The sequence below is a fragment of the Patiria miniata genome, unplaced genomic scaffold (assembly GCF_015706575.1).
Source record: "Patiria miniata isolate m_02_andy unplaced genomic scaffold, ASM1570657v1 HiC_scaffold_3, whole genome shotgun sequence".
NCBI lineage: Eukaryota > Metazoa > Echinodermata > Asteroidea > Valvatida > Asterinidae > Patiria > Patiria miniata.
The window spans coordinates 10,369,689-10,383,532 of NW_024037069.1; the positions used below are offsets into that span (position 1 = coordinate 10,369,689).

At 38.8% G+C, this 13,844-nt stretch overlaps 1 protein-coding gene across 1 annotated transcript in view; it reads right to left on the reverse strand.

The window, feature by feature from the left end:
- LOC119738824 (cilia- and flagella-associated protein 54-like) overlaps positions 1-13,844 on the reverse strand; it is a 79,141-nt gene that overhangs the window by 18,780 nt on the left and 46,517 nt on the right. The window lies entirely within an intron of this gene.

The window sequence follows — 13,844 nt, forward strand, 5'->3', positions numbered from 1 at the left end:
GCTATTACGACAATTTGTGCCAATACAGGTCACCCAGGCATCTTCACACAAGATGCAAGAATCATTTACCTTTCACGATCATACTTTTTATGAATTTTTGGCGTAATCAGCAGACTGTTCATGTTACCTTGCATATTTATACACAGATGTCTTATGTTATAATTCAATATTTAGAATTTTATGGATTATTTTATTTTTGTGATACGTTTACGATATAATTAAAATACAGAGTTTCCATGCAGCTTCTGTTGGCCCACGCAGTTATTTTGACAAGTTTAAAGGAAACATGCATTGGATTTTTATGACTTACATACATTTTAAACAGTATGACTTTCCACCTCCTTTGAAGGAGTAAAAGGGAGAAATTTCAACATGTTAGTTTTTATGCTCATGAAAATTTCCATATTCATGAGCCAAAGTGTGATGTTTCAAGGCAGAACAGTAGTGTCTCTATACCGGTAGCTTTGTGTACAAATACATATCAAATTTTTCTTTATTTTCTTGGAGTAAGTTCCACTATTTACTTGTTTATCATGTTAAACAGCTTGTTTGGACAAGAGTAGTGGCCAATATTTCTTCAAAACTTTGTTTGTGGGTAATTTTGAAGGACTAAGTTTTGTACTGTTCATATGCACTTTTGACAAGGAGTACCTTGTGTGACAAAAGCAAAATAGCGCCCTCTTGCATGTATTGATGAAAGGATTTGCTAATAATTGAAAAACTACCACTTTCTTGTCACTTCTAATGAAAACAGGTATTAATATCTTGTTTGCGTTGTTGCAACACATAGTAATGTGCATGAAAACAAGATGAGCTGAATTTCCACTGCATGTTTCCTTTATTAAAATGAAATTTCATGGATTTTAATATTTTGATTATAACTTGCTGTAACCTTTCTGTATGAACGCTCACATATATTTACTGTAATTAGATGAATTATTACTATTAATGATGGACTATTTGACAATTTGTTGTAACTCAGAGCTTTCATGTTGCTTGAAGTACTTATGCAGAATGTTTAATGTAATGATTTGAAATATGGAATTGTCATAAATTAGTATATTGATACACAGTCATTCATGATGCATGGTTTGCGCATTTAATACGCAGAAAGGTAAGGGCATCCCGTATTATTTCTCTGGTTCTAATTTCCGACCTACCCTATTTTGGCTCCCTACCTAAGAAAAACAAAATTGATTATCGCCGACCCTGTTTGGAAACCCCACTAAAACAAAAAATCAACAAATGAAAAAAAAAATGAATACAAAATCAAGAAAGGGGAAGTTCCTGGTAAAAAAACAACACTCAATATTGATCAAAAGTTGACATGACTTTCTAAATGACATTTGCAAATAGTTGATTAAATGGGAAGGCAATTTTTTTTTGGGAGGGGGAAGGAGTTCGGTATTATAAATTTACTTGATTACTAAGGGAAGGTATTGATATTTGGAAAATAGAGTAGGTGGTACTGTTAATTTGCCTCTTTTGCCGACAGTTGCACAATATTTTGACAAGAATGATGATTTTGCCAACAAAAACAAAACACTGCATAGAAAGTATAAATAGATCTTTTCAATTGTATTCTGATCTATACTGTATTTTTTGTCAAAATTAAAAAAAGAGGAAGAAAATCAAAAAAAAATAAATGCTTGGCCAATTAGAAACCACTGACGTCATAACTTTGGATCATTTTCAAGATTTTCGACTTGTGGTTTATATTTTTTCATTTGCCGAAGTTGGGCAGAAAACTCCCTCCCATTCCATGTTTGCTTATTGAGCGCATAACATCCAAACTATAATTGGCCTGCTGTTTTTCTTAGGTCCGACTGAAGTTGTGGATGTTAAACTTCTGATAAGGTTCATCGCTGCAACCATGTTCTGTCTTTTTACTGTGATCGTAAAACTGCACTGATGTGTGGAGGAGCTAGGGGACAGAATTCCTTCACAAGGAACCCAGAAGATACTCTGGCCGTGGTGGGAGACAATGTGACGTTGAGTTGCGCAGTAAATATTCAAGCAATTCATAAACGTTGATTATAGTTATGCTGGGAAGTATCAATGTCTTATCTATGATAATTACTTAGTGGACAGTTCTCCGGTTGCAACACTCACTGTTGTGGACCCAATAAACACAACGGTACCGAGGTCTGACAACTTCAAACTCTCCAACGATAAAACTAACCTCACCATTCAGCGGTTAAAGGCGGAACATAACGGCAGTCAAATTGCATGAGAGGTAATCAGGGGAACAACTTCGTTAACAAGACAGAGGCAAGCGGCCTTGCTGATAGTTAACCCCGGAGAGGAACCCACCACAACTGAACTAACTACAGAATCACCAATCTCAGACAAAATTACTCCACAAGATCGACAGAACAGGAATGGCATTAAACCACCACCTACTGGGGCATCCATACCCAAAATCCAACCCACGACCAGTGCAACTAAGTTCAATAACAAAGACAATGACAACTCCAAGCCCCATCCTAAACCAGATGGCATCTTAATCAGAGGGATTGCCATTGCTGTTGTCCTACTAATCGTCATCGCGTTCCTCCTGTATTTCCTGGTCTTCAAAGGCTGCGGTAAACGAGACATCCGCCCGACCAGCCAGTCACCTGAAACTCAAGATAGCAGAACACGCTCCGACGAAAACGACATCACAGAAACACAACTGAATGTTGGCGTTACTTCTGCAATTCCACAACCGATCTCTCCAGACACAAAATCAGTTGAGATCTCCAAACCATCAACAATTGTGGAAGTGGCCGCGGACTCCACTCAGCAATCAAGTGCTGACCAAGACCAAGGTAAGACCGACAAATCCCCAACCAAAGATGCAGCTAAAATGAACACTATAATCACACCAGCACAGGCGAAAAAGAAGAGTCAAACAACTGGAGGGAATATGGCCGAGGCTCTGTACGCCACGCCTGATAAACCTTTCGTCAAAACTAAGACACTAGGCGCAGTCCACACAGAACATTCCTCTCAGAAAGTTAGGGCATCACTCAAGGTTCCAAAAGATGGTGTTCGAAATCAAGTGGAGCCCAAGAAACCGACTATTGTTGTCAAACCATACACTGGTGCAAGACGCACGTCGCAGGAAACAGGAGGCCCAATGCAGGACGCAGCACATGCTACACAGGGCACAGGATGCATGACGCAGGACACACGACGTGTGATTCACGATGAAGGCTGCCCACCGCAGGAAGCCAAACCATCCAGCGAGGTCAAGCCGCCCAAAGTTGTGCCGTATCACCTTCACAAAGCCGTTCCAGAGCCAACAGATAAAAGCGATGAGGAGGCAATGGTTGTTGAAACTGAAGGCCCAATGCAGGACCCAATGCAGGATGCAACTAAAATGAACACTATAATCACACCAGCACAGGCGAAAAAGAAGAGTCAAACAATTGGAGGGAATATTGCCGAGGCTCTGTACGCCACGCCTGATAAACCTTTCGTCAAAACTAAGACACTAGGCGCAGTCCACACAGAAGATTCCTCTCAGAAAGTTAGAGCATCACTCAAGGTTCCGAAAGATGGTGTTCGAAATCAAGTGGAGCCAAAGAAACCGACTATTGTCAAACCATACACTGGTGCGAGACGCACGATGCAGGAAACAGGAGGCCCAATGCAGGACGCAGCACATGCTACACAGGGCATGGGATGCATGACGCAGGACACGCGACGTGCGATTCACGATGAAGGATGCCCGCCGCAGGAAGCCCAACCATCCAGCGAGGTCAAGCCGCCCAAAGTTGTACCGTATCACCTTCACAAAGCTGTTCCAGAGCCGACAGATAAAAGCGATGAGGAGGCAACAGTTGTTGACTCGAGTCAGAAGAACGTTGAGGGTCTGATCTATGCTGACTTGGATCTGCAAGGGAGACAAGTGAGCATCCCCGAGGAAGAGACACTCTATGCTGACATCATCAACAAGGACACGCTGGGTAAGTAGAGGTAGAGAAACTAAGGTCTTACAAGACCCATCAAAGAAGTGTTGTAGTTGGGAATAGTAGTTGGATTGTTGATGAAAACCTTCAACAATCCCTGTTATTAATCAAGCTTGTAAAACGTGGGCTTAACCCGAGTGGCCCAAGCTGGATTTGTTAATATAAATGCATCTAAACCATCTACACAGGTTGATGGGAATTAACAATTGTTTCAAATTCGTACCTTAAGACTTTTAAATCATTGAGCAATAACTTTTTTGAATAAAGCATGCAAAGGGGCATGAACACATAGAGTCAATATTTTTGAGGTTTGTCCTATAATTGTAAACAAAAAAGCATAAAACACAAGTACGGTGCTGTGAGTCCCTCGTAACTTAACAGACCCTTTGTGGTGGATTGCCACACAATCAAGCTTTCAGCTTGCGGATTACATGTGATTTCATTTGATAAAACTCCAGATAGTAAGTCGCGGAACTTCTTGCAATAGCACTCCGCACCAATGTTAAAAATAGAAGCAAGTACCCGGATCTCAGACAAGCATGCTGTTCGAACTTCTCGCGTGAAGATTACGCGCATGCTTGCAGCACCGTTTCTATGCGAATGTATGCTGCCAGTGCGCGCGTGATTGTTTGAAAGTTTGTCTTGAGTATGTACGCGTACGGCACGGAGCAAAATTGACGTCATTAGTGCGGAGTGCTATTATGCCCTCACCAATTGTTTCCCCCACCCCTCCCCTCAGGCTGCCCCACCCAAGATGTGGGGATTGTCACTGTTGAAGTGAAAAATCCCCACTCCTAGGGGGGAATTTAAGTGACAATCTCCGACATACATGGGTGGGGTGCACTAAAGTGATTGCCATTCCATTTAGTGCGCCAATGATAAACATGTTTGTGAGTGACCAAAATCCCCACCCTGGGGCTTGAAAACGTGACCAAACCCTGACATAAGACCTGGGGCAGCATGGTGGGGGGGGGGGGGGAACAATTGATAGGTGCATCACTTCTTTTAGATTATCGGATGAGGACATATCCGTGATGGAATTAACATCAATATATTTATTCAGGCATCGGCCCTAAATGTTTATTTTAAGGATGTGTCAAATTTACAAAACAAGGAAGTGAATGTTGTCCGTTTATAATGGAAATAGTTGGCAAAATTAGATTTTTTTTTATTTTAGGATGCTATGCCAACGGGTCCTCCCTTCTTCGGGATGTGACCAATAGAGAACAAATATGTGTAACTTAAAAAGAAAATAATTTAGTGGGTTCGTTTTTGTAAACAGATATCCTAGAGATGCCCCTTTTCAGAAAATGAATGCGTCTATATATCATACAAGTAGCTTTTGTAATAATTGTTTTGAATAATACTTTCCATTAATTGTTATTCTTTGGTGATTTTGAAATTCATTGAATGTGTCACTTTGTGCAGATACTTAATGTAAGGACACGCATTATATTAAAACTGAATGGGTCTCTATGTTTATATTTTTGGTGTAAATACTCAGATGTTTTATTAAAATGACACAATACTGAAATTAAGTGTAAGGAATTTTACTGAGAAACAATACACAGAGCTGTTACGACAATTTGTGCCAATACAGGTCACCCAGGCATCTTTACACAAGATGCGAGAATCATTTACCTTTCATGATCATACTTTTGATGAATTTTTTGGTGTAATATGCAGACTGCTCATGTTGCTTTGCATATTTATACGGAGATGTCTTATATTATAATGCAATATTTAGAATTTTATGAATTATTTGTATTTTTGTGATACATTTACGATGTAGTTAAAATACATGCAGAGTTTCCATGCTGCTTCTTTTGGCCCACGCAGTTATTTTGACAAGTTTAAAGGAAACATGCAATAGGATTTTTATGACTTAAATTTATTTAAAACAGCTTTCTTTATTATGACTTTCCTCCTCCTTTGTAGGAGAAAAAGGGAGAAATTTCAACATGTTAGTTTTTATGCTCATGAAAATGTCCATATTCTTGAGCCAAAGTGTGATGTTTCAAGGCAGAACAGTAGTGTCTCTATAGCTTTGTGTACAAATACATATCAAACTTTTCTTTATTTTCTTGGAGTAAGTTCCACTTTTTACTTGTTTATCATGTTAAACAGCTAGTTTGGACAATAGTTGTGGCCAATATTTCTTCCAAACTTTGTTTGTGGGTAATTTTGAAGGACTAATTTTTGTACTGTTCATATGCACTTTTGACAAGGAGTACCTTGTGTGACAAAAGCCAAATAGCGCCCTCTTGCATGTATTGATGAAAGGATTTGCTAATAATTGAAAACTACCACTTTCTTGTCACTTCTAATGAAAACAAGTATTAAGATCTTGTATTTGTTGTTGCAACACATGGTAATGTGCATGAAGACAAGATGAGCTGAATTTCCACTGCATGTTTCCTTTAAATGAAATTTCATGATTTTAATATTTTGATTATAACTTTGCTGTAACGTTTCTGTGTGCATGCTCACACATATTTACTGTAATTAGATGAATTAATACCATTAATAATGGCATGTTTGACAATTTGTTGTAACTCAGAGCTTTCATGTTGCTTGAAGTACTTATGCAGAATGTTTAATGTAATGATGTAATATATGGAATTGTCATAAATTAGTATATTGATACACAGTCATTCATGATGCATGCTTTGTGCATTTAATACGCAGAACGATAAGGGCATCCCTTATTATTTCTCTGGTTCTAATTTCCGGCAGACCCTATTTTGGGATCCCTACCCAAGAAGATTTAACAAGGAAGAAAATCAAATAAAATGCTTGGCCAAATAGAAACCATAGGCGTCATAACTTTGGATCATTTTCAAGTTTTTTAGCATTGTGTTTTATTTTTTTCATTTGCCGAAGTTGGGCAGAAAACTCCCTCCCATTCCAGGTTTGCTTATTGAGCGCATAACATCCAAAGTGTAATTGGCCTGCTGTTTTTCTGAGGTCCGACTGAAGTTGTGGATGTTAAACTTCTGATAAAGTTCATCGCTGCAACCATGTTTTGTCTTTTTACTGTGATCGTAACTGCACTGATGTGTGGAGAAGGTAGGGGACAGAGTTTCTTCTGGAGAAACCCAAAAGATACTCTGGCCGTTGTGGGAGACAATGTAATGTTGAGTTGTGCAGTAGATATTCAGGCGTGTAAAAAACGTCAAAGATCATATTCCATTGTTTGGCAACATTGGCGTGGAGGACAAGCCATGGGATACATCTCTGATTGTGGATCAGTTAATCAAGACTATATTAATAAATACTCAATTGTAAGTTCATCAGACGGCTATGAGTGGAACTTACTATTCATAAACGTTGATTATAGTTATGCTGGAAAGTATCAATGTCATATCTATGTTGTTAACATATTGGCCAGTTCTCCATTTGCAACACTCACTATTGTGGACCCAATAAACACAGTGGTCCAATCGTCTCTTCAAGGGCGCAAAGGACAATCAGCGTCTTTCCGCTGTCAAGCCGATGTAAAGTTTAACGACTCATATGTTTGGTTTCTGAACATAAATGGCACATGGAATGAGATACCGAACTCTAACAACTTCCAACTCTCCAAGAATAAAGCCAGACTCACCATTCAGAAATTAAAGGCGGAGCATAACGGCAGTCAGATTGCATGCGAGGTTATCAGGGGAACAAATTCATTAACGAGGCAAAGAAAAACTGCCTTGCTGATAGTTTACCCCAGAGAATCACCAATCTCAGACAAAATTACTCCACAAGATCGACAGAACAGGAATGGCGTCAAACCACCACCTACTGGGGCATCCATACCCAAAATCCAACCCACGACCACTGGAACTAAGTTCAACAACAAAGACAGTGACAACTCCAAACCCCATCCTAAACCAGACGGCATCTTAATCGGAGGGATTGCCATTGCTGTTGTCCTACTAATCGTCATCGCGTTCCTCCTGTATTTCCTGGTCTTCAAAGGCTGCGGTAAACGAGACATCTGCCCGAACAGCCAGTCACCTAAAACCCAAGACAGCGGAACACGCTCCAACGAAAACGACATCGCAGAGACACAACTGAATGTTGGCGTTACTTCTGCAATTCCACAACAGATCTCTCCGGACACAACATCACTTGAGATCTCCAAACCATCGACAATTGTGGAAGTGGCTGTGGACTCCACTCAGCAATCAAGCGCCGACCAAGACCAAGGTAAGACCGACGAATCCCCCACCAAAGATGCATCTAAAGTGAACACTATAATCACACCAGCACAGGCGAAAAAGAAGAGTCAAACAATTGGAGGGAATATTGCTGAGGCTCTGTACGCCATGCCTGATAAACCTTTTGTCAAAACTAAGAAACTAGGTGTAGTCCACGCTAAAGATTCCTCTCAGACAGTTAGAGGCCAGACCACAAAACAGCCCATGGAATCAAAGCAAGCATCACCCAAGGTTCCTAAAGAACGTGTTCCGAGTCAAGAGGAGTCCAAGAAACCGACCATAATCGTCAAACCGTACACCAGTGCGGGATGCAAGGCGCAGGCAACAGGACGCCCAATGCAGGACGCAGCACGCACTACTCAGGACGTGGGATGCACAACGCAGGACACACAACCTGCGATTCACGATGAAGGCTGCCCACAGCAGAAAGCCCAACCATCTAGCGAGGTCAAGCCGCCCAAAGTTGTACCGTATCACCTCTCCAAAGCAAGGGCACCTTCAACCTCCCATGCCGTTCCAGAGCCAGCAGATAAAAGCGATGAGGAGGCAAGGGTTGTTGAATCGAGACAGAAGAACGTTGAGGGTCTGATCTATGCTGACTTGGATCTGCGAGGGAGAGGTGCGGTAGACAACGCAGGAGCGAGCATCCCCGAGGAAGAGACACTCTATGCCGACATCATCAACAAGGACACGCTGGGTAAGTTGAGGTAGAGAAACTAAGACCTTACAAGACCCATCAAGGAAGTGTTGTAGTTGGGAAATAGTAGTTGGATTGTTGATGAAAACCTTCAGCAATCCCTGTTATTAATCATGCTTATTAAAAGACGTGGGCTAAACCCGAGTGGCCCAAGCTGGATTTGTTAATACAAATGCATCTAAACCATCCACACAGGTTGATGGGAATTAACAATTGTTTGAAATTTGTACCTGAAGACTTTTAAATCATAGAGCAATGACTTTTTTTAATAAAGTATGCAAAAGGGCATGAACACAGTCAGTATTTTTGAGGTATGTCCTATAATTGTAAAAAAAAAAGGGGGGGGGGGGAGAGAGGAATGGGAGCAGAGGCTACTTATCTCATACTCGTAAAACATATACATGTAGGCCCTACACAGAATAATTATTTTTATTTGGAAGTACGGTGCTGTGAGTCCCTCGTAACTTCTCAGACCCTTTGTGGTGGATTGCCACACAATCAAGCTTTTGGCTTGTGGATTACGTGATTTGATTTGATTATACTCCAGATAGTTGGTCGCGGAACTTCTTGCAATTATACCCCCAACAATTGTTTCCCCCACCCCTACCCTCAGGCTTCCCCACCCAAGATGTGGGGATTGTCACTTTTGAAGTGACAAAATCCCCACTCCCGGGGGCAAAATTAAGGGGACAATCTCCCATATATATGGGTGGGGGCACTAAAGTGATTGTCTTTCCATTTAATGCACCACAATAAATATGTTTGTGAGTGACCAGAATCCCAAACCTGGGGATTGAAAAAGTGAGAAAAAAAACAAGACCTGGGGCAGCATGGTGGGGGGGGGGGGACAATTGATAGGTGCATCACTTCTTTCAGATCTTTCAGATAATTGAACTTAATTTTAAATTTTTTTTTTATCTCGAAAACACCCGGTAGTTTTTTTACGCAATCTCCTTATTTAGGATCTGCTTGTTTTCTTATGTTTTAGCTTGGGATTATTGTTTGTGGTATTTTGCATCTGTTAATTTCTGTATGTGTATTTGAAGCTGTTATAATCCAACCTAACGGTTGTCAATAAATATATTATCCTATCCTATCTTCTAATGAGGACATATTCGTGATGGAAGTAACATCAATATCAGGCTAAAATAAACTAAATGTATATTTTAAGGATGTATCAAATGTACAAAACAAGGAAGTAGATGTTGTCCGGTATAATAGAAATAGTTGGCAGAATTTGATTTTTATCTTTATTTTAGGGTGCTATGCCAACAGGTCGTCCCTTCTTTAGGATGTGACCAATAGAGAACAAATATGTGTAACTTAAAAAGAAAATAATTTAGTGGGTTCGATTGTTTAAACAGATATCCTAGAGATGCCCCTTTTCAGAAAATGATTGCGTCTATATATCATACAAGCAGCTTTTGTAATAATTGTTTTGAATAATACTTGTAATACTTTGGTGATTTTGAAATTTATTGAATGTGTCACTTTGCATAGATACTGGTAGAGACACACATTATATTAAAACTTGTAAATACTCGGATGTTTTATTTAAATGACACACTACTGAAATTTAGTGCAAGGATTGCACTGAAAAACAATACACAGAGCCATTACGACAATTTGTGCCACGTCACCCAGGCATCTTCCCACAAGATGCAAGAATCATTTACCTTTCACGATCAAACTTTTTATGAATTTATGGTGCAATATGCAGACTGTTCATGTTGCTTTGCATATTTATATGCAGATGTCTTATGTTATAATGCAATATTTAGAATTTTATGGATTATTGTATTTTTGCGATACATTTACAATGCAGTTAGAATACAGAGTTCCATGCTGCTTATTTTGGCCCACGCAGTTATTTTGACAAGTTTAAAGGAAACTTGCAAAATGATTTTATGACTTAAATACATTTTAAACAGCTTTCTTTATTATGACTTTCCACCTCCTTTGTAGGAGTAAAAGGGAGAAATTTCAACATGTATAGTTTTTATGCTCGTGAAAATTTCCATATTCATGAGCCAAAGTGTGATGTTTCAAGGCAGAACAGTAGTGTCTCTATAGCTTTGTGTACAAATACATATCAAACTTTTCTTTATTTTCTTGGAGTAAGTTCCACGTTTTACTTGTTTATCATGTTAAACAGCTAGTTTGGACAATAGTAGTGGCCAATATTTCTTCTAAACTTTGTTTGTGGGTAATTTTGAAGGACTATTTTTTGTACTGTTCATATGCACTTTTGACAAGGAGTACCTTGTGTGACAAAAGCAAAATAGCGCCCTCTTGCATGTATAGATGAAAGTATTTACTAATAATTGAAAAACTACAACTTTCTTGTCACTTCCAATGAAAACAAGTATTAAGATCTTGTATGTATTGTTGCAACACATAGTAATGTGCATGAAGACAAGATGAGCTGAATTTCCACTGCATGTTTCCTTTTAATGAAATTTCATGGATTTTAATATTTTGATTATAACTTTGCTGTAACCTTTCTGTATGCATGCTCACACATACCGTATTTACTGTGATAAGATCTCCGACACACATGGGTGGGGCGCACTAAAGTGATTGCCTTTCCATTTAGTGCGCCAATGATAAACATGTTTGTGAGTGACCAAAATCCCCACCCTGGGGCTTGAAAACGTGACCAAACCCTGACATAAGACCTGGCGCAGCATGGTGGGGGGGGGGGGGGGGGGGACAATTGATAGGTGCATCACTTCTTTCAGATTCTCTGATTAGGACATATCAGTGATGGAAGTAACATCAATATATTTATTCAGGCATCGGCCATAACTGTTTATTTTAAGGATGTGTCAAATTTACAAAACAAGGAAGTGAATATTGTCCGTTTATAATAGAAATAGTTGGCAGAAATTTTAATTTTGTTTTAATTTTAGGGTGCTATGCCAACGGGTTGTCCCTTCTTTAGGATGTGACCGATAGAGAAAAAAATATGTGTAACTTAAAAAGAAAATAATTTAGTGGGTTCGATTATTTAAACAGATATCTAGAGATGCCTCTTTTCATAAAATGAAAGTGTCTTTATATCATACAAGTAGCTTTTGTTATAATTGTTTTGAATAATACTTTCCATTAATTGTAATACTTTGGTGATTTTGAAATTTATTTAATGTGTCACTTTGCACAGGTACTGGTAAAGACACACATTATATTAAAACTGAATGGGACTTTATGTTTATATTTTTGGTGTAAATACTCAGATGTTTTATTTAAATGACACAATAATGAAATTTAGTGCAAGGAATTTTACTGAGAAACAATACACAGAGCTGTTACGACAATTTGTGCCAATACAGGTCACCCAGGCATCTTCACACAAGATGCAAGAATCATTTACCTTTCATGATCAAACTTTTTATGAATTTTTGGTGCAATATGCAGACTGTTCATGTCGCTTTGCATATTTATACGCAGATGTCTTATGTTTTAATGCAATATTTAGAATTTTATGGATTATTGTATTTTTGTGATACATTTACAATGTAGTTAGAATACAGAGTTCCATGCTGCTTATTTTGGCCCACGCAGTTATTTTGACAAGTTTAAAGGAAACATGCAATAGGATTTTTATGACTTAAATACATTTTAAACAGCTTTCTTTATTCTGACTTTCCACCTCCTTTGTAGGAGTAAAAGGGAGAAATTTCAACATGTTAGTTTTTATGCTCATGAAAATTTCCATATTCATGAGCCAAAGTGTGATGTTTCAAGGCAGAACAGTAGTGTCTCCATAGCTTTGTGTACAAATACATATCAAACTTTTCTTTATTTTCTTGGAGTAAGTTCCACTTTTTACTTATTTATCATGTTAAACAGCTAGTTTGGGCAATAGTAGTGGCCAATATTTCTTCCAAACTTTGTTTGTGGGTAATTTTGAAGGACTAATTTTTGTACTGTTCATATGCACTTTTGACAAGGAGTACCTTGTGTGACAAAAGCAAAATAGCGCCCTCTTGCATGTATTGATGAAAGGATTTGCTAATAATTGAAAAATTACAACTTTCTTGTCACTTCTAATGAAAACAAGTATTAAGATCTTGTATACATTGTTGCAACACATAGTAATGTGCATGAAAACAAGATGAGCTGAATTTCCACTGCATGTTTCCTTTAAGTGAAATTTCATGGGTTTTAATATTTTGATTATAACTTGCTGTAACGTTTCTGCATGCATGCTCACACATATTTACTGTGATTAGATGTATTAATACTATTATCATGGACTATTTGACAATTTGTTGTAACTCAGAGCTTTCATGTTGCTTAAAGTACTTATGCAGAATGTTTAATGTAATGATTTGAAATACGGAACTGTCTTAAATTAGTATATATTTTTGATGTGTTTCATGTGATACACAGTCATTCATGATGCATGCTTTGCGCATTTAATACGCAGAAAGGTAAGGGCATCCCTTATTATTTCTCTGGTTCTAATTTCCGGCCGACCCTATTTTGACCTCTCTACCCAAGAAAAAAAAAATTGATTACCGCCGAGCCTGTTTGAAACCCCACTAAAACAAAAAATCAACAAATGAAAAAAATAACAACAAATGAAAAAAAAAAAAGAATACAAAATTCAGGCAATCAAGGTTCTATGTTATGTGGGGCGCTGTGGTCCAATGGTTACGGTGTTCGACTCGTGTGCCGTGGTGCATGGGTTCAAATCCTGACCGTGGGAACATGGTGCTTGTGCTCTCGAGCAAGGCACTTCACCATTATTGCTTCGTCCATCAGATGGCACGTAAAGCCGTAGGTCCCGTGTGTTGTGTAATGCACGTTAAAGAACCCAGTAACACTTATCGCTAAGAGAAGGGGTTTGCCCTGGTGTTTCTGGCAGTGGCTGCAATATGCGCTGCAGCACCTAGCAAAAAGGTGCTACATAATGGGTCTCATATGTTCATATACTTCATTTACCTGTCTTTAGTTGCATTCTCCCCTAGTGCTTTG